The sequence below is a fragment of the Trachypithecus francoisi genome, unplaced genomic scaffold (genome assembly GCF_009764315.1).
Source record: "Trachypithecus francoisi isolate TF-2019V2 unplaced genomic scaffold, Tfra_2.0 Lachesis_group17, whole genome shotgun sequence".
NCBI classification, from domain to species: domain Eukaryota; kingdom Metazoa; phylum Chordata; class Mammalia; order Primates; family Cercopithecidae; genus Trachypithecus; species Trachypithecus francoisi.
The window spans coordinates 93,889,159-93,908,988 of record NW_022681462.1 but is presented as its reverse complement, the minus strand read 5'-3'; the positions used below and the strand labels follow the sequence as shown (position 1 = coordinate 93,908,988).

General features: G+C 37.7%; 1 long non-coding RNA gene across 1 annotated transcript in view; it reads left to right on the top strand.

Annotated features, from left to right (window-relative positions):
* Positions 1-13,343, top strand: part of LOC117062709 — a 57,191-nt gene extending 43,848 nt beyond the window's left edge. The window contains exon 5 of the long non-coding RNA XR_004428502.1: positions 13,237-13,343. This is a non-coding gene — a long non-coding RNA (uncharacterized LOC117062709). The remainder of the gene's footprint in view (positions 1-13,236) is intronic.
* Positions 13,344-19,830: the final 6,487 nt, after the last annotated feature.

The window sequence follows — 19,830 nt, the reverse complement described above, 5'->3', positions numbered from 1 at the left end:
GGTTTTTTAAATTGATATTTGGGTCCTAACAGGCTAAGGTAAGCCAATGCTTTGAGGAGCATTCCTGCAAGCAATTTTTATCTCAAGGGTCATTTTCCTAACTTAGGCTACACAAATAAAGAGTTTACGTCTATAAAAGTAATATAGAAGTTCTATAGAGGTAATAGCCTTATTGCTCTCTTCACTGATCAGTGTGTGTGTGTGTGTGTGTGTATGTGTGCGTGTGTGTATACACATCTACTTTGGATATGTTTAGAAATGGTCCACATTATTTTCCATCTCTTTAAATGAGAACATACATTTGATAATTATGTTTACGATAGTAACTTGAAAGAATTTTGTGTTTTAAAAATTTCTTTTTAATAATTCATATAGTTTATAATTTTTAACAAATCTAATTCTGTTCAAAATGTGAAACTTCTTTAACACTTTCAAGTTCAGAATCTGGAATTTGAGGCCTCATGCTGCTAGACATTTCCTGGCTACACTTAGAAAAAGAGTTGATGGAATCAGATGAAAGTAAAGAAAGTAAGACTCAGTCATTATATAACACCAGAAAGTCAATGAGAACTAATAACCAAGTCACGAACCAATCATCAATTTGTTGTATGACCTTGAGTAAATTCTCTTTTCAGTTTCTTCATTTTTGCTCTCTTTGCTGATTGGGCTATTCTAGAGCACTAATTCCATTAAAACTAATGTCACAGCCAGGCCACGAGGTCCTCTGTCCTTGATTGACCTTATTATCTACCAAAAAACACAAAACCCTCAGATTTAAAGAATCAGTCAAGATTCTATTTTTTTCTAATGTGATTCCTTTTAGTCTCAACACAAAGTAGAGATTTCCGTGTTGAAATCAAGAGATGTGAGAGTTCACAAAGAGCTACCAGTGCATGAAGGTGTGAGGGTGGGGCAGGCAAGGACAGAGCTTGGAAGGACACCAGCAACAGCCAGGTTGGCCTCACAGGGGTCCAGTTCTCGAACCCCTAAAGCCATGAAGTCAATGACTTAAACTCAGCCTCTGGGCTCTGGAAACTAGAGAATGCCCCAGGAGCTTGAGGTCAGTGATGGGCTCCCATGAATGCACACAGTCTGGCAATGACAGAGATTGAATGTTGAATATACTCATGCTTTGGCTATTTGGTTATTTTCTATTAGCCAGCTTGGTCTGCACATAGCTAGGCCTTGAAAGACAGATCTCTGAGCCAAGACAAAGGGTCAACGAGGATTAGAAAGACTGTGAAGGCATTTGGATGTAGCCTTGCAGGATAGAAAATAATTTTGGTATAGGGAGAAAAGAAAAACAACCTTCTAGGCAAAGCCAAATGCATAGTAGTTACAAAGAGATGGCAGGCTAGGAGGCAAGTCAGAAAAAGGGTACAAATCTAGGTCACTGTACCTCAGAGTTTATGAATGGGGGCAGTAGAAAATGTGGCCTAGAAGTCATAGTAGGAGGAAACTCGAACTTCTGGCAATGTAGCCCCTGCTCGCATTGGGAGCAGTAAGGGGCCACAGCATGTTTGTGAACAGTCCAGTGTACTAGTTTCCCAGGGCCAGTGTAAGACCCCACCATAAAGGTAGTGGTTGAAACAGTACAAATCTATGATCTCACAGTTATGAAGCTCAGAAGTCTCATGAAATCAATGTCAGCAGGATTTGTCAGCAGGATTGCATTCTCTCTGCAGGTTCTAGGGGAGAATCCACTTCCTTGCCTTTCCCTTTGGAAACTGCATGTGTCCTCTGGCTTATGGCCCTCTTCCATTCTTCAAATCCAGCAGTCACATCAATCTGACCTCTGCCTCCTTTTTCACATCTTCTTCTCTGAATGACCCTCTTGCCTTCCTCTTTCTCTTATAAGGACTTTTGTGATTATATTGAATAATAAAATCCCACGATAATCTCTCCATTTCAAAACCCTTAATTCTGTCTGCAAAGTCTTTTTTGCTATATTTATGGTAACATTTCTGGGTTCCAGAAATTAGCATGTGAACATATTTTGTGGTGGTGAAGGGGTCACTATGTTTCCAACCAAATCCAATTACAGACAATGAAACCGAGCTGAAATAAAGTTAATAGCAAACATTTATTGAATGCATATTCTATGCAAGGCATTATTTAAGGTACTTCACATGTTAACTCAGTTAATCCTCAGAGCAACCTTTTGATGTATCTAAGACACAGAGAAGTTAAACAATTTAGCCAAGACCTCATAGCTGCGAAGGACCAGGGCAGTGGCATAAACCCTGGCCATTTAGTTGCAGAAACCACAATTGTAAACACTCCATGTGGTCACTTTTGAAGCAATGTAGAAGAGAACTGATGAACTGTTTGAAGAAGGATCTTTGCTCCAATAGTCTTTCTTTTCCTGTCATATGCTTAAACCTATGCCTTTATTAGTATTGATAAATTTTTCCCACAGACTAGACAGCATAATAATACCCTAGAGTTAGCAACCCTTCAGTAGTGTTTGCCCATATTAGTGTCCTCAGCAAAACACAATGCTGCTACAGAACAATAAGATAATGACTGTCTCACAATCAGTTGGTAGTCTGAAGCTCTGGTCTAATTACTATTTAGATACTCAAGTTTGATGCAGCTTAACGTATCTACTTGGAAGGGAAATTGTTCTTAATTGCCTTCTATTTTGCTCCCCTCTATTTGAAGAATTGGAAGAAGGGTTTTGATAGGTTTTCTTCTGAAAACCTAATTTTCTTACATTTAGGGATGGTTTTGATATAAATTGACTTCCTTCAGTTGATAATGTTTGTTAAATACAGTAGATTCTAGAAGAAAATGAAAAGGCAGAGAAAGTAGCCCAGAAGAAAATTTGCAATGAGCTGCTGATAAGATACACAGGGTGTTTCTGAATCTTTAGAGTTGGAAGAATTAAATTACTGCTCTGGGTATGTATTTTTTAAGGCAAATATGTATTTGCCTAATCCAATTTCAGCATAATTCATATCCCTGTAACACTCCGAGGACACTGGCATATGGTTACATGAGATATAAATTGGGAGTATGATTAAAAATCACTGGCGTTTCAATTTAAATTATATTTCACAAAATAGACTCCAGGGAAAAATTTCACAAGAAAGACCACAACCCACTGCATGATGAGAGTGGAGAAAATTCTTCTACAAACCTGCATGCATGTGTGTACACACACAGACACACACACTGCAGACCTGACCAGGCACCTTATTCCCCAGGTGAAGTCCTACAACTTGCTTTTTCTCAGTAGCCAGCCAAGTCTACTTGGTTTCACTTGAAGCCGAAGACCAAAGGTTCTCAGAAGCCATCGTGATTATATATGTTGAACAAAATAACAGCCCATTCTTCTAAAATTTTGGAATCAGAAGGAGAATCTAATCCCAACTACTACTGTTTGACTTTGGGCAACTTAGTTAATCTTTCTTCAAAATGACCTTGAAGAAAAAGTGAGAAAAAGTAAATTTGGTGACACATAGTAGAAGCAAAAACATAATGGATTTTAAGTCAGCAAAACTCTGCTTAGTACTTAGGCCAGGTACCTTGTTGTATTCATCTTTATGTCCCTAGAGCTTGGCAGGATTTCTGGCATATACCAAATGCTCAACCTATTTTCAGAATTGAAAATATTTAGGCTTTTCATGTTTCTACTCCTAACGCATCTTTAACCCTTCATGGAGATATTACTCCTGAGTGATATAAAAGGGGAAAGGTGAAAAGTAATCATTAAAGATTTTAAGAGCAAAAATAAATTCTTCCCTCCTTAATCTTGACAGATGGGAATTTCAAGTTCCTCATTTTGTTTTAAGGCATTAACAAGGAGTTCATAACTGTGAACTTAACTGTGGAGTTAAAAGCAGCCGCATATCTTCTAAGCATGATTCCAATCTCCGAACAGCTCTAGTACCTTTATTAAAACACTGGAGGAAGAGAAAGGCCAAGTAATATTTCAACCTTGAGCTGACATTACAAAAGTAAAAATTTCCTTTTCATCCAAATTGAAGGAGGAACATAGATCAGGCCGGGTCACCTGCAGGATGCTGTGTCGCACATTAAATTGCACGTTACCAGCAGCTTGAGAATTGGCCTCAATGATTTTCTAGCATTGGCCAATCTCCATGCATAATCAATGAAGAAATCAATTAATATTTATGTCCCTAACAAAACGTACTGCCTTTTTTTTTTCCTACTAACTACACACACACATTTTTTTCCCTCAGATTTACAAATTAAAAATTTAGGAAATTGTTTCTCTCCATTACTCCCTGCTGTGATTTGATGTGTATGTTTTTAAAACTTCATCTCCAATACAACAGTGTTGAGTGATAGGGCTTAACAGGAAGTGACCAGGACATGAGGGCTCTGCCCTTATGAACGGGTTAATGCCATTATCTTGAGGGTGGATTAGTTATTGCTGGAGTGGGCTTATTATAAAAGCAAGCTCAGCCCCTCTTGCTCTCTTGTCCTTATGGTTTCCACCATGGGATGATGCAGCACTAAGGCCCTCACCAGATGTGGGCCCCTCAACCTTGGACTTCCCAGCCTCCAGAATTGTAAGAAATACATTTGTTTTCTTTATAAATTACCCAGTCTGTGATATTCTACCCTAGCAACACAAAATGAACTAAGACATTCCCTAAAATTCAATCAGCCCTTAGTTCTGGTTGATTCTACCTCTCCAATGTCCATCAAGTTTGTCCATTCTATAATTAGTCGGCCCTGAAACTACTTTTCCAGACTCATTACACATTTTACTAATCCCTCCTTCTTCCATGCATTCTGGCTGTACCTCAGGTTGTTTTCTTTACCTGGGTATTTTCCCTCCCAAATTCAATCCCCAGTCTCTCTTATTTAATGTTATCCATGCATCAAGATTCAATTCAAACCTAAAGTTCTCTACTCCTAAATAGAATTAAACCTTCTATTCTCTGCTGTCCTTCATCTCTTAGGTTACATTGTACCATAGTTATTTGTATCCAAGAGGCAATATGATGTAGTGGAAAGAGCAGGCACTCTAAAGTCAGAGAGTCATAGATTCATAAGCTCAGCTCTGTCACCCCTTAGCTGTGGAAGTTTAAGTAAGTCACTAAACCGCTCTTAAATTCCACTGTTTTCTTATCTATAAGAATTGCATGACAATGCTCACCTCATAGGATTATTGCGAGGATCAAAATAAAATAATATGCTAAATGTACTAAAGTGGTACATAGCAGGTAATCATAAACGTGTTATTATTATTACTGGTATTACTACCATTGTGTTTTTATTACCTCCCACAAGGATATTAGCTCTCTGAGAATAAGAATTATAACTTGATCACACTTCTATGCCTTATAGCACCAGGCCCACTGACTTTCAAATCTTAGTGCTCAACAAATATTAATTAAATTAATTTTGAGTTCTTCTTCTGAGACCCCTGCTATCTAACATATGTGTGTGGCACTTATAAGGAAGATATTAATCTCCATAGTTAAGATGATAATCATAGTAATTCACAAGATTGCTTTGGGGATTAAACAGAACAATCTTTATAAATTATAAGGTGCTACACAGATGTTGGAAATTCTTTAGGGGAGAAAATACTACATAAAGGATATCTTAAGAAGTGGATCTGTTTAAAGGTAAGGTGAAAAGAAATATTTGAGGAGCAGGTAAAATTGAGCACCTGAGCGGAGGTCTCTGTAAGTGCCACATACCAAGGAGCAGCAAGGAGACCAGTCTAACGCACAGGAGATGGTATGAAGACCAGCAAGTAGTTTGGTATTTTGCTGGGCAGGGAGCAATGGTGGTGGCTCCTTTTCCTGCAGGGTGACAGATGAGAAATCTCTGGTGAATCCAGTACAAAGAGTCAATGCACACGGAAGGTTGGCACATTCCATTCTGGGTCTGGGAGCCCACAGGAGTTCTGTTTGAATGTCAGATAGGATATGAAAGAGCATATTCAAACTGTGAGGCAGATGTAGTGGATACCTTGAAAACAAACTCATTAATTAAAACTGATTAATTATTAAAATGGTTTTTAACCATGATGCTAGGCCCTAGTGTTACAGAAATGAGTGAATATACATTTCCTATCTTCACAATCTAGGGGAGGAAACAAATGTTTAAATTATCAAGCTCAATAAAGTTTTCTGAATATTATTATAAAATTCTGTGTGGGGTTGAGTAGGGGCATGGTGGACCAAGTATTTGATGTTAAAAGAAAAACTTGAGACAAATTATATTTAGCAGAGTTTATTTGAGCAAAGACTCATGAATTGAGTACCAGTAAGAACTAGGGGAGGTTCAGAGAGTGTCACCCATCAATGTGGGCAGGCAGTATTTGTACAGAAAAAGGATGTGGGATAGAGAAACAGCTTAATTGGTTACAGCTTGTCATTTGCCTTATATGGAGATGGTCTGATCGGTTGGCAGCTTTAATTGGCTGAAGCTCAACTCCTATGATTGACTGAGATTCAGCTGTTTGTTATAAGAATATACTCTTAGGTTGCATTTTGTTTACATGTTAAGTAAGGTTTCAGTTTTCTGTGTAGGAATTCAAACTATGGAGGGAGCGTTAGGTCAAATTTCAGTTAATTTAACATCAGTAATACTTGATAATAGCAACAGAGGTTTCATAAATATTATAATCCCTGATTTTGGGGTAAAATATGGGGAAAAGGTGTAACAGGAAAATAAGCAGCAGGAATGAAGGATGGTATGTTGTGTTAATTGCAACAGTTTGATTTAGCTAAGTGAGGCAGAAGCAGTGAGAGGTGCAGCTGAAATGACTGACAGGGATGAGATCATGGAGAAAACCTTTTATAACAAGAAATGTAGACAGGGTTTCCACCAGCAGGTGATGGGAAGCTGCTGAAGGATTTTAATCAAAAGAATAACATGAGCCGATTTGTGTTTTAAAAAGATTGCAATGGAATGGAGGCAGTAAATGCTCAATGCTATTTTGTTAATTAATGGAAGAATGGATATTAGTTTTTTTCTTTTTAAGCCCTTCAAGCATCCCACACAGTGGCAGGTATTCTACAAGTTAAAGGAGATGTGTATATACAAAATATTTCCTCAGAGGCCACTAAGTGCTGGATTAGTTGAGCAAAGCTCCATAAGGAAAGAAATATTTGAGTTGGGCTGTGAATAAATATCAAGATGGTGATCTGAGGAGGAAGTAAAATTGGGCACCTGAGTGGAGGTCTCTCTAAGTGTCACGTATTACACTTATCATCGAATAGGAGAGAAGGGAAATATGGATGCTCAACCTCTCCAAATCTGAGTCCTCATCTGTAAAATGCAGACGATTATAAAGTCTACCTTACGTAACTGTTAGGAGTAAATGATTAAATGTGTATTTAAAAAAGCATAATTCCTAGCACAAAATATGTTTTTAATCAGTGGTATTTATTCAAATGGAAGGAGATGAGTAGATTTGAGATGTACTGGAAAAAATGTAGTTTTGAATCAAATTGATTAATATTGTCTAGGGCTAACCATGAGCTAGTCTTGGTACAGTCTTTTTCGTGTATTACAGTATGTCATATAACCCCTGTAACAGATTTATGGGTTAGGTACTATTATGGTTTCTATTTTATACCTGAGAAAATTGTGTTTTAGAGATAAGTAATTAATTCAAGATCAGACAGATACAAGAGGCAAAGCCAAGACTGAAACAATCTGTCTAATTCCAAAGTTTCTTGTCTCAACCACTATATTATACCAGCTCTGATATTTACTTGCTGTAGTACCGTGGGCAACCATTAGCCATTATGGGCCAGTTGCTTCATTCACTTCCTCTATCCCCTGAGCATAACACCAGACAATATTTCTCCATTACAACTGAGGTTGGCCATATGATGGAGTTATGGCCAAAGGCATATGAGCAGAAGTAATGTATGCTGTAACTGCCAGAAATAGTTGAGTCAGAGTGAGTGGGTGTTAGCTACTATTGACAACATTTTTAAAGGCACTACAGTAAATGAACTCAAGTAAGAACTGATTAGTTTAGAAGCAGAAATAAAAGAGGATGGAGAAAATTCAAAAATACAAAGCTCACAGAGTTGGAATGCCAACTGTTTTGGTTCTAAGATACTATATTTAATTAATTATAAGACATACACTTTTCACATTTTAATATCTTTGACTATGGAATGCTCCTTAAAATTTCTATCATCTCACAGTTGCTGTTGACTACGTGTTGAGTGTGACACAGTTGTCATTGCCTGCACATGTGGAAATGTGTTACTTATTCCTGTGCTTTATTGAATAACAGCATCTCTTAAATATTTCAATCAGTAAACCATTAATGGCAATTTGAGGAAGAAATACGAATAAAGGTTGTTATGTGAATGCCTTCTCCTGACAGGTGGATAAAGCTTCTAAAAATTTAAAAAGAAAAATGAAAAAGTGTCAGCATTAAAACATACACAGCAATTATTACCAGCTTGGAAGAGAATCTTGGGGACAATAATGGAGTACTTAAAAAGAAAAGTACTGTCAATACTTTTGATGACATAGAAGATGATATTGCATGAAACAACACAGGTATACACAAATATTAGTCAGAAATTGATTTTTAAAATTTAATGATGAATGCATAGAATTTTTGAAATGATTTCGCCAATTTCCTTACTTTCATTTGCCTCATTTTTTATTTATAAAATGATACATAATATAAAAATATATGTCTCAACTTCCTTTCTGATAAAGCTGAATAAAGTCCTATCAAACAATCTTCCAGGGAATAACAAGTATTAACTTCATAAAAAGTACAAAACACACTGTAGGATTAAGAAAAGACACTGGAAAACAATCAAAAGCAGGTATTTTCTAGAGAGGGGTTGACAACTTGGAAGAACACAATAAGATGAATTTATTAGTTTTATAGTTTTAACCTAAGAGAAGACCTCAACCAGTTCATTCTATACAGAAAACCTGCATTTTTTTCTAGACTAGAGAGACTCAGAGGACAGAATTTATATAAACCACAGCAGCTGTAAAGTGAAGGGAAACTTCCAGAAAGATGAGAGGCAAAGCCCTAACTTCTATGCATATACTCTGCTCCAAACCTCTGGCTGAACTCTAAGTTTTGCATACATAGGGAAAACTTCAGGCACTCAAGCTAAGGACAAATGAACTGAACTAAGGTTTGAGCTACCAATGGAATGACAACAGAAAGACAGTTTGAGCCCAATCAAGTAAATTGTCAGCTAAAACCACCAGAAAAAGAACATTTTTTAGGAATACTACAACAGAATCTAAAGTTTTCATCACATAAAAATTCCAATGTCCTAGATATCATAAAAACATTCTTCACAAAAAAAGAGGAAAATAAGATCTTTGAATCAGATAGATGAGAGTTTAAGTCTTAGGACTAGCCATGGGATCTTGGACAAGTTTCTTAATTTTCCTAAGCTTATAATTTCTTATCTAAAGTCTTTTTAATTAAAAAAAAAACAAACTGAAGTCAACTTCATTTTATGAAGTCTCGTGAGAATCACAGGCAATAATGCATAGAGTACCTGCCACATAATAGCCTTAATCTGATATTAATAAAGCACTTGGTCAACTCTGAGGGGTAGGTTGGAGCTCATCTTCCAAAGATATGAATTAGTGATGTTTACATAAGCTAATTAAATTAACAGAGAGAAATTCAATGACACATGTTGGAAACTGGCTTGACGTTATAAGATTTTGACACCATTGATTCCATCTTGAGTCGGATTACCTAGAGAAATATGCCTTCTTTAGTTCTTAGGAGATCTAGACTAATATGGTTATCTCCCTCATCCTCAGTGAAATAGTCATTGGAAATTATTCTGTATTTATTAAGTGATCTGTTTAGAAAAGAAGTTTGGAAAAAGAGGGAGACTTCCTTGGGAATGAAAATGTGTGTTTGTTAACATTCAAAATATAAAAGATTATAAAATTAATACATTTTAGTAAATATATAGTTTCCCACCTAGCTTATTGCCTAGTGCTATACTATCATTGATGACCAATGCATAGTTTCTATTCAGATTGATCAGACTTTCAGAGCAGTTGAACGAAGCAGCTTTCCAGTGATTCTTCAACAGGACAACACAATACATTAGAAATAGTTGGAATTTGGAATTAGATTAATAGTTGTATCCCAGTTTATTTATTTACTAGCTGTGTAGCTTAGAAAAATGTTTTAACCTCTTTGAGTCGTGGGTAAAATAAGGTTATAGAAACTTCCCTACAGTTCTTTGTATGTATGTATTATGTGTGTAAGGGCAAAGTGAAATAATGACTATGAAGATGATTAATAGGTGCTTACAATTTCCGTTGATGAAACACCAAGAGGCAAGATTCTCAAGTTCAGATGTACTATGGATGGAAAAAAAGTGAAAATGTTTGGAGACTTTTCTAAATCCTTCTCATCTTTGCTTCATACTAACTCCCCAGATAAGAATCAGGGTGACTTTAATAGCACATTATTCACCTCATCTCTTCCTGTATTCCTTATCGTTCCTTAGAGTTCACCCAGCTTCACAGAAAAGTCTAAAGGCAATGCTATGGGTTGAATGGTGTGAACCCTAGACTTTTCATCCCTTTGCCAAATGCCAGCTCCAGAACTACCATGCTCTCCCTGGTTATCACCTTCCCAATAGACCACCCTTCTAAGCACTTGATAGTTGCACATGGTTTCTATTTGTCCTAAGTGTTGACTTCTAAATGACTTTCCTTTTCATTTTTTTTTTTTTGTCTCTTATAGAATCAAAAGGAACAAATATTTGAAAGCCAGTAGCAGGACAGTGTTTCTGATATGCACTGAATGGCCTTGTCATTTTCTTGACTGTTTTTAGGCTGGCTAAGATTTAAACCTAAAGTGTCTCCTTTAAAACATCTCCACTTCTTTAACACATTAATCGTCAATTACAACACATTCAGCAAGACCACTGACACTTTTCACACCATGAATTGAATTCTCCTTGTAATAGAAAACTAAACCAATATCTTATTGTCATATCAAATTCAGTTATTTTTGCTCAAGTTCAATTTAGAACAAAGGTCAACTGAAAAACAAAACAAAACAAAAGTCAGATAACAACCAGAAGATAATTTTAAGTTGAGAAGGCATGTTGTGTTAACTTGCTAGTAACTGGCCATGCCATTCAGGACTTAATCTTTTTTCAAAGTTTTCTGTCATATTGTTTTTTACTGAAAAGGTCCTCCAGGTTAAAGAAAAGGGTACTTGCTGCATGCTAGGGGATAATGATGGTGAATTCTGGATGATCAATTGAGTCCATCTAGATTCAATCATTTCTTGTTAAAAATCACCTCAATAGGTTCTTTATTGAAATTGTATAAACAAGACTTCTGTATTCATCTCCCAGGGCTACCATAACAAATTATCACAAACTGAGTGGCCAGCAGAAATGTGTTGTTTCACAATTCTGGAGGCCAGAAGTCTGAAATCGTGGTGTGGGCAGGGCTGCTGCCTTCTGGGACCTCTGGGGGAGAATCTGTTTCATGGCTCTCTCCAGCTTCTGGTGGCCATGGGTCATCCTTCCTGTTGCTTGGCTTGTTGGCACATTATTCTGATGTTGGCCTCCACCTTCATGTGGGATTCTACCTGTGTGTCTTCTCTGTTCCCTGTGTCTTCTTCTTGTCTGATAGTAGATTCAGAGCCTGCCCTACTCTAGTTTGATATTATCTTAAATTATATCGGCAAAAACCCTATTTCTAAATAAAGCCACATTCTGAGATTCTGGGTGAACCTAAATTATGGGAACATGACTCAATCCAGTACAGCTTTTCTGGGGAAAAATGAAAACATGTGACTGGGATATATGCACAAAGTAATTCTATCCACTTTGATTCTGCTATCTAGGGAAAATAAAAAAGGTGGCAATGGGGGGGTGGGGGGAGCTCGCGTTGGTAACCAGAAAGTACTCACTGCGGTGGCTGTAGATTTCTTTAACTCTATGTGTTGACCGGAAGGCCACGCTTCTAAGCAACTACGAAAGTTTTCCAGGCCTGTAACCTCTCTCTCCACCTGCTCTTACTGTTCCTGTGGCAACAAGAAGAGAGAAAGGCTGATGTCAGGTTCTTTCTCAATGGGTACATTAAACTGCTGGGACTCAATAAGAGTCCTCAACTGTGTAGTTCCACCAGCATTATCTCCAGGGGAACCGAAACAATGAATGACAGTGCCTTGCATAGTCCTAGTACAGAGAAAGAACTGGATTTATTTTTATCAAATCTAAATATGAGACATTTCTTTCAAGAAGAACCTTATATTGTGAAAAAAAAAAGAGAGTTGAGTAAATTGGCTGATGATGGTAAGAAATGACTCTATTTACAAATTCAGTTGAATGAGAATTTCCCACACCACTTTCATGGAACAAACCCTGTGTGTTGCAGAATCAATAACCCATGCTAAGGGTTTAAATGGAATTTGTCTGGTCCACATATAAAATATGCTGATTCTGAGCAACTTCTTGTGCCTAATTCCATAGTCTTCTAATTTACTCGCCTCTTTACAGTTTTAAAGATATTAGAGATCACAAATGTACCAGTGAACAAATGGTAATAATGATATCTACCATTATTTCTTGAACACCTCCTGTATTCTAGGCACTGTAATTTACATTCAACATATATTGCTAAATTCAACCTCTGAGGCAAGAGTTATCATCTCAATTTTGTAAATGAGGAAATTTAGGCTTTTAAACACCGTGGTTTTTTCTTCCATGATGCTACACTGCCTCATCATTCCTGACACAGATAGGGGCGAGATGTCTTATAAGCTCTACTCAAAATACTGGCCCCTATCTCATCAGGACCACAAAGTTAATAGTTTCTAATGTAACATTCATATCATATGTCAAATTTTTGTTATTCTCTTGAACAAAATCAAAGTGAATTACTTAATCTCTCTAAAGCCTCAGTTTCCTCACCTGTCAGGTAGGAAAATAATGCTCATCCTCCAGGGTGGTCATATAGAAGGTTGTACTAAGAAGAGCTCAATAAATTGAGATTATTATTATGTTCACTGTGCTTTGGCCACTGGTCCACCATTCAGAGAGGCTACTTTCACATCTCTTTCCCAAAATATCATGTCACAGTCATCACCTGTCCCTGAGAGCAGGGTGTGCGGGTGGTTACGTGATAGGAGATGGAGCTGGGAGAGAAGGGGCTTAGGGCCACAGATAATCTTCAATAATTTCAACAAGTTATTGAAATCACCTTGTGAGTGTGTAAATTATTCTGTCCTTCTACTTAAATTTCCAGATGGTGCTGCGTTAGGATAACTTGGAACTCAGAGCTTCTGCTGCTGGACAGGAGAGACGCAGCTGGGGGCAGACAGCAGGACCCCAGTCATATATATTCAAGGCACTTCCAAGATCTAGCCTAGTGACTTCTTTATTAATTATACAAATAAAGTACTTCATTGAGAATAAATATATTGCAACAGTAATCTTCAGCAGGAAAATTTTGTTCACTGATTTCTCAGTTTAAATATATAACATTTGAATCCCCCTGCTCTCACAGACTGTTAGATTTGGAAAAGACTTTAGAGATAATTTCATTTAAAAATAAATATTCACTTTATGGATAGGATAATTAGAGCTCATGGTTAAATGGTTTGCCAAAGGTCACAGAGTTAATTTAGACAGAGTTAAACCTAGAAACTCAGTTTTATTTATTTATTTTTAAATATGAAGATACCCTCAAGACAGGGTTTCTCAACCACAGTGCTATTGGCATTTTGGGGCTGGATGATAATTTGTTGCAGGGGGATGTCATGTGCACTGTGGGATGTTTAACAGCCTCTCCCTGCTCAAGAGATGCCGGGAACAACCTCCAGCCCCTCAGCATCACAATCCGAAATGTCTCTACATGTTGCCCGTGAGTAAAATCACTCCAGTTGAGGAGGACTACCTTAAGACTTATTCTGGAAATAAATGAAATAATGAACATGCTTCATAATGAACTGTTGCTTAACAAACAATGAAGTGTTGGACATTTACCAGTAATTGTTATTAGGTCCAAGGATTCTGTTATCGAGTTTTGCTTTCACTCTCTTATGTAGGAAGTACTTGGGTGAGGGTGAGATAAACCCCCAGTGTGGAAAAAGGAACAAGAGAGTTCATAGAGCTCATGTGGCCTTTGGAAATAAACCATGGGATCAGCTCAGAATGGATGAGATCAGATATCTACTACACCTATTATGCCCTGGCCTATTCATCTTCAGTCCATTAATTCTCAAGCAGTCCTTCTTCAAGGTTTTTCTGAGGTCTTCACCCTGGGTCTGGGGTTGGTTGCCTTTCTCCGTATTCCCAAGCTTCCTATACATTTCTTAACTGCTGCACTCACCGCATTGAGTTACAATGATTTGTTTATGTGCCTGTCTCTCCCCGTAGACGTGGATCTTAGAGGAAGTGACTGCGTTTTATTTGTCTTTATATACTTACCAACTCATGCAATACATGACCTAGAAGATGATCAATATTTGATGAATAGGTAAATGAGTGATGAAATGATTTTAAAAAATAAAATGTGTAAGAGTTCTCCTTTCTCCACATCCATGCCAACATTTTTTTATTGTAGCCACTCTAATTGGTGTAAGATAATGTCTCATCATGGTTTTGATTTGCATTTTCCTGGTAATTAGTGATGTTGATAATTTTTTTCCATATACATATTGGCCATCTGTATGTCTTCCTTTAAAAACCTTTATTCAGATCTTTTCCCCATTTTAAATTAGATGGTTTGTTTTGCTATTGAATTATCTGAGTTCTTTATATATTCCGGATTTTAACCCCTTGTCAGATGAGTAGTTTGCAAATATTTTCTCCCATTTTGTAGATTGTCTTTTCTCTGATTTTTCCTTTCCTGTGCAGAAGCTTTTTAGTTTGATGTGATCCCACTTGTCTATTTTTGCTTTTGTTGCCTGTGCTTTTGGAGACTTGTCCAAAAATTTCTTGTCCAGACCAATGTCATAAAGCATTTATCCTATGTTTTATCTATTAGTTTTAAATCTTTGGGTCTTACACTTAAGTCCCTAATCCATTTTGAGTTGATTTTTTTGTGTATGATAAGTTGTGCATATAGTATGTTAGTGGTAATGTAAATTGGTACAACTGTTATGAAAAATAATATGGAGGTTTCTCAAAAAACTACAACCCAGCAATCCTACTACGAGGTATATACCCAAAGAAAATACAATCAGTGGCCAGGCGTGGTGGCTTACGCCTGTAATCCCAGTACTTTGGGAGGCCGAGGCAGGAGGATCACAAGGTCAGGAGATCGAGACCATCCTGGCTAACATGGTGAAACCCCATTTCTACTAAAAATAAAAAATAAAATAGCCGGGTGTGGTGGTAGGCACCCGTAGTCCCAGCTACTCAGGAGGCTGAGACAGGAGAATGGCATGAACCCAGAAGGCAGAACTTGCAGTGAGCCGAGATCGTGCCACAGCACTCCAGCCTTAGCGACAGAGTGAGACTCTGTCTCAAAAGAAAGAAAGAAAGAAAGAAAGAAAGAAAGAAAGAAAGAAAGAAAGAAAGAAAGAAAGAAAATACAATCAGTATGTTCAAAGAGATATCTGTAGTCCCATAATTATTGCAGCACTATTCAAAATAGCCAAGATTCAGAATCAACCTAAGTGTCCATTAACAGATGAACAGATAAAGAAAATGTGATATATATGCACAAAGGAAACCATTTGTCCATAAAAAATACTGGAATCATGTTTTTTGTCATAACATAGATGATCCTGGAGGACAATTGTTTTGTTGTTGTTGTTGTTGTTGAGACGGAGTTTTGCACTGTCGCCTGGGCTGGAGTGCAATGGCGCGATCGCTGAAGGATATTCTTAAGTGAAATAAGCCAGCCAAGAAAAACAAACACCGCATGATCTCACGCATACATTGGATCTAAAGAAGTTGATCTCATAGAAGTAGAGAATAGAACAGTGGTTACCAGGGGCTGGAGAAGGTAGGGAACCGGAGGGATAGGAAAATATTGGTCAGTGGGCCCAAGGTAGAGTTAGATAGGAGGAATAAGTTCTGTTGTTCTATTGCACTGTTGGGTGACTATGGATAACAATACTGTATTGTATATTTCAAAATAGCTAGAAGTTAGGATTTTGAATGTTCTTACTACAAAGAATGAAAAATGTATGAAGCGATAGACATGATAGGTACCCTAATTTGATTTTTCCGCAATGTATTACAACATCACACTATACCCCATACATATGTACAATTATTATGCGTCAATTAAAAACAAAATACAATGAATGGATAAGCTTTAGAGATATAAAGTCCATTTACTTTAGATTATGAAAAGAGCAAAGAGTTCCCAGGTCGGGCAAAGCTTTTTCTCTGAATTTAGCTGGACCAAGAAGAAAGTCAGTAGGTAGCTGTCAACAGTATCAATTCAAACAGTGTTCTGAAACATCTCTGAATTTAAAAATAAATGTGTGCATGTGTCTATTATAAGATGAAATTAATCTACAATATTCTATTTTATGGAGGAGTATGTGGTTAGAGGGAATACTAGTTAAGCAAGGCTCAAGTAATAATAGATGTTCTCTAAACTCCCTTCTTAGGAAGCTAGATCCATTTCCTTGCTAAGTATTATTTAGCCAAGACAGATATGCAAGGTTTGACCAGAGAGGAACCCCCTGGAACAACAAAGGCTGAGCACAGCCACGGGCTTCTACTTTTATTGCCTCCCTAACCCACCTCATGCCCATGCAGAGCTCAGCTTCTCTCAAAAAGTGGTGAGCAAATATTTAAAGAATATCATTCTGGCTGGACTCAGTGTCTCATGCCTGTAATCCCAGCACTTTGGGAGGCCAAGGCAGGTGGATCACTTGAGGGCAGGAATTCGATATCTGCCTGGCCAACATGGTGAAACTCCATCTCATATATATATATATACACACACACACACATGTGACATATATAATATATATGATATGTATATATCATATATGTATATATAGTTATATATATTATATATCATATATATACACACACACACATATAAAAATTAGCTGGGCATGGTGGCACATGCCAATAATCCCAGCTACTCAGGAGGCTGAGATCGTGCCACTGTGCTCCAGGCTGGATAACAGAGTGAGACTCTGTCTCAAAAAATAAATAAATAAATAAATAAATAAATACTTGAAGCAAGACCAAATCATTGGCTTGGCCCCAGTTTTAATGTAATTGTCTGTATTATCACAATTAAAGAAAGATCCTGGGATTGTACTGGGAAGAACATAAACAGTAGAAGGTCAGGAAAGGAAGAGTTAGTGAGGGAGACTTTGAAGTAGACATCCAAGGGTTCTGTGGGCCAACGGTGGCCTGTTGGACCCTTAAAAGCATTTATCATCTTGACAGTGGGCATGGAGACTAAGGCTGATGCATGAAGCCATACTCAGTTTATGAAACTACCAGTCTTTATCTGACTCCAAGCTTACCAGCAACCTTGACTTCCTGTGTACTTTGTCTATGGGGAGTATATTGTTTAGACCAAAAAGAAGAGTAGGCCTGGCTGACAATTTTCTTTTTCTTAGTAAATGCACAACATTGTTCCTGGTTTACATAAGTGAGTTTACTCAGTAGGAATTGGCCTTCCCAAATATGATCAGCTCTGGAACACTGGTAAGTTTGAGTTTCTGGACCTGTGGGACTAGAAGGGCTAGATCTGAGACTTCTGTGGTTTCAGCAAAGTCAATACCAAGCAGTGAGGCCTTGCCATGGCCAGTCTTACTCTACCATCGCATCGTCCTTGCCAATGCCTTTATCTCCACTTTCTCCATGGAACACTAAAATATCCATCCTTGGGATTCAGTCCAACTGTTTCATAACAAACTGCAATTATAAACTCCTACATGATGTCACAATAGCATCAGTTCAATCATGATTTTCTTGCCAAGTAAGCTCCCCTGAATATAACTATGATTGTTTTTCTACAGAAACCACTCCATCTGGGATGCATGGGCTCCGAGAGAGCAGTGCATCTCCAAATCTGACAGACAGCCAAGACAATTCACTTGAAATTTTGTTATCATTCTTTTTGTTTTCTCTTCTTTAAAGTGCCAGTCCTCCCCAAGATTCTGGGAAAGGTTCTGATTTTGTCATTTTAAATCTGTTCTTTCTCTACAAATAAGATCTATTCATTTGCGATTGACAAGTCTTGGAAAATACAAAAGAAAAACTTAGACTGACTAATGCATTTTTAATATTTATGGGCGCAAAGCATATGTGTGTGTTTGGTCTACTGCCTAGTGCTTGGTGGAACTCGGAATGTCAAATAATAGTCACTTGAAAAACCTATAACTTGTAAGGAACAGAATAAACACTTTCCCAGAATACTCTGCAAAATGATTAGCTCCATATTACCCCGTGCAGGGTAGATTTGGAAGCGCTGCATAAAGCTGAAATAAACACCTGAGTTCTAAATAGTGAGATGATCAACGCTGTCGAGTAAATGTTGAGATCCAGAAACATCTGGTGAGTTTTTGCTTCCTCACCTGCCATCTCTCTGCTGTCGTCTTCTTCCAAATAGTGCTCAAATTGGTTTCTTCTAAGCTCAGGGGAAAGAAAGCTTCTGAACGGTTCAGCAAATACCCCAGTGTTGCTGACAAAACCAAATAACTAATAGTACTATCTCTTCATTGACAACTGCTGCCTCAGTTATCAGGGTCTGTCAGCTCGCTCCTCTCAGGTGTGCATGCACTTCTGAAACCTGTGCCTCCACCCCTGCCATTCGCTGGTCACCTCTAATGGGCAGCAGAGCATCTTTGTTACTGTGCATCAGCATGGAGTTGTCAAGGAAAACGGCCATCCCTAGGAAAAGGAAAGACAATAAAACTTCATTTGCAGGATTTTCACAAAGGCGCAGCCACATTTCAAAGCCAAACTACCCGAAGTAAAGGCAGAGCACAGCTGCACCTTCCCAGTGATGGAGCCCAGGAAGTGTCAGGCACATCTGTTAGCTCCTGTTTGGTTTCAGTAGTAAACCTGCCAGAGTTCCCCATCAGCAGTTGTTCAGCTCTGCTGAAGCTGTCATCTCACCAGGTAATTGAGCTACCTATGATGCTCCACACTACACTTTATTGGGGGAACATAACACCGTGGCAGAGAGTGTTTAAATATTTTCCCCATGGAAGTCACATAGTAACTATTACGGCTGAATTCTTAGATTTCTGTTTTGTAATGATTGCAATTTTTACTGCATTTCTTAGTTTATAAATGACTCTCCTATACATAATCTTTACATTTTAGACACCAACCAGCAAAAGGTGACTATTGTTATATAAGTGCAGATATAAAGGCTCACCGAGGATAAGTAAAATTTGCCTCTGATTACTCGAAAAAAGAGAGAGCCAAGACTCCTATCCTGGACCTCCAATTTCAAATCTTGCTCTCTTCCTATCTTGGAACTTATAAAGTCTAAGCAATCAGAAGGCACAGCTCAGCAGCTGTGGTTCCCAGGCTCTAACTTGTTAGGCCTTGTATTCTCCTGCAAAAATTATCCTGAAAATATCTAATTTGGACCTGAGATATTTTTGAGGATTACCGAATCTGCACATTATACAATGTATACACGCACACAAATGCTCCCTTAACATATATATATATATGTGCATATTAAACTACTGAGCTTTTAACATTTTTTTTTCAAGCAAAACCATAATAGACAAGTTGGACATCTGTATAGCACTTGGGAATGAAGATGAGAGATGTGTGGCTCCAAGAACTAGGAGATATAGATGATACCAGATCCAGCGTAGCTGCTCCTGTACCAGATCTTACTCAATGATTTTGGCACATCCAAAGAAAGAACATGCCATTTTAAATGAAT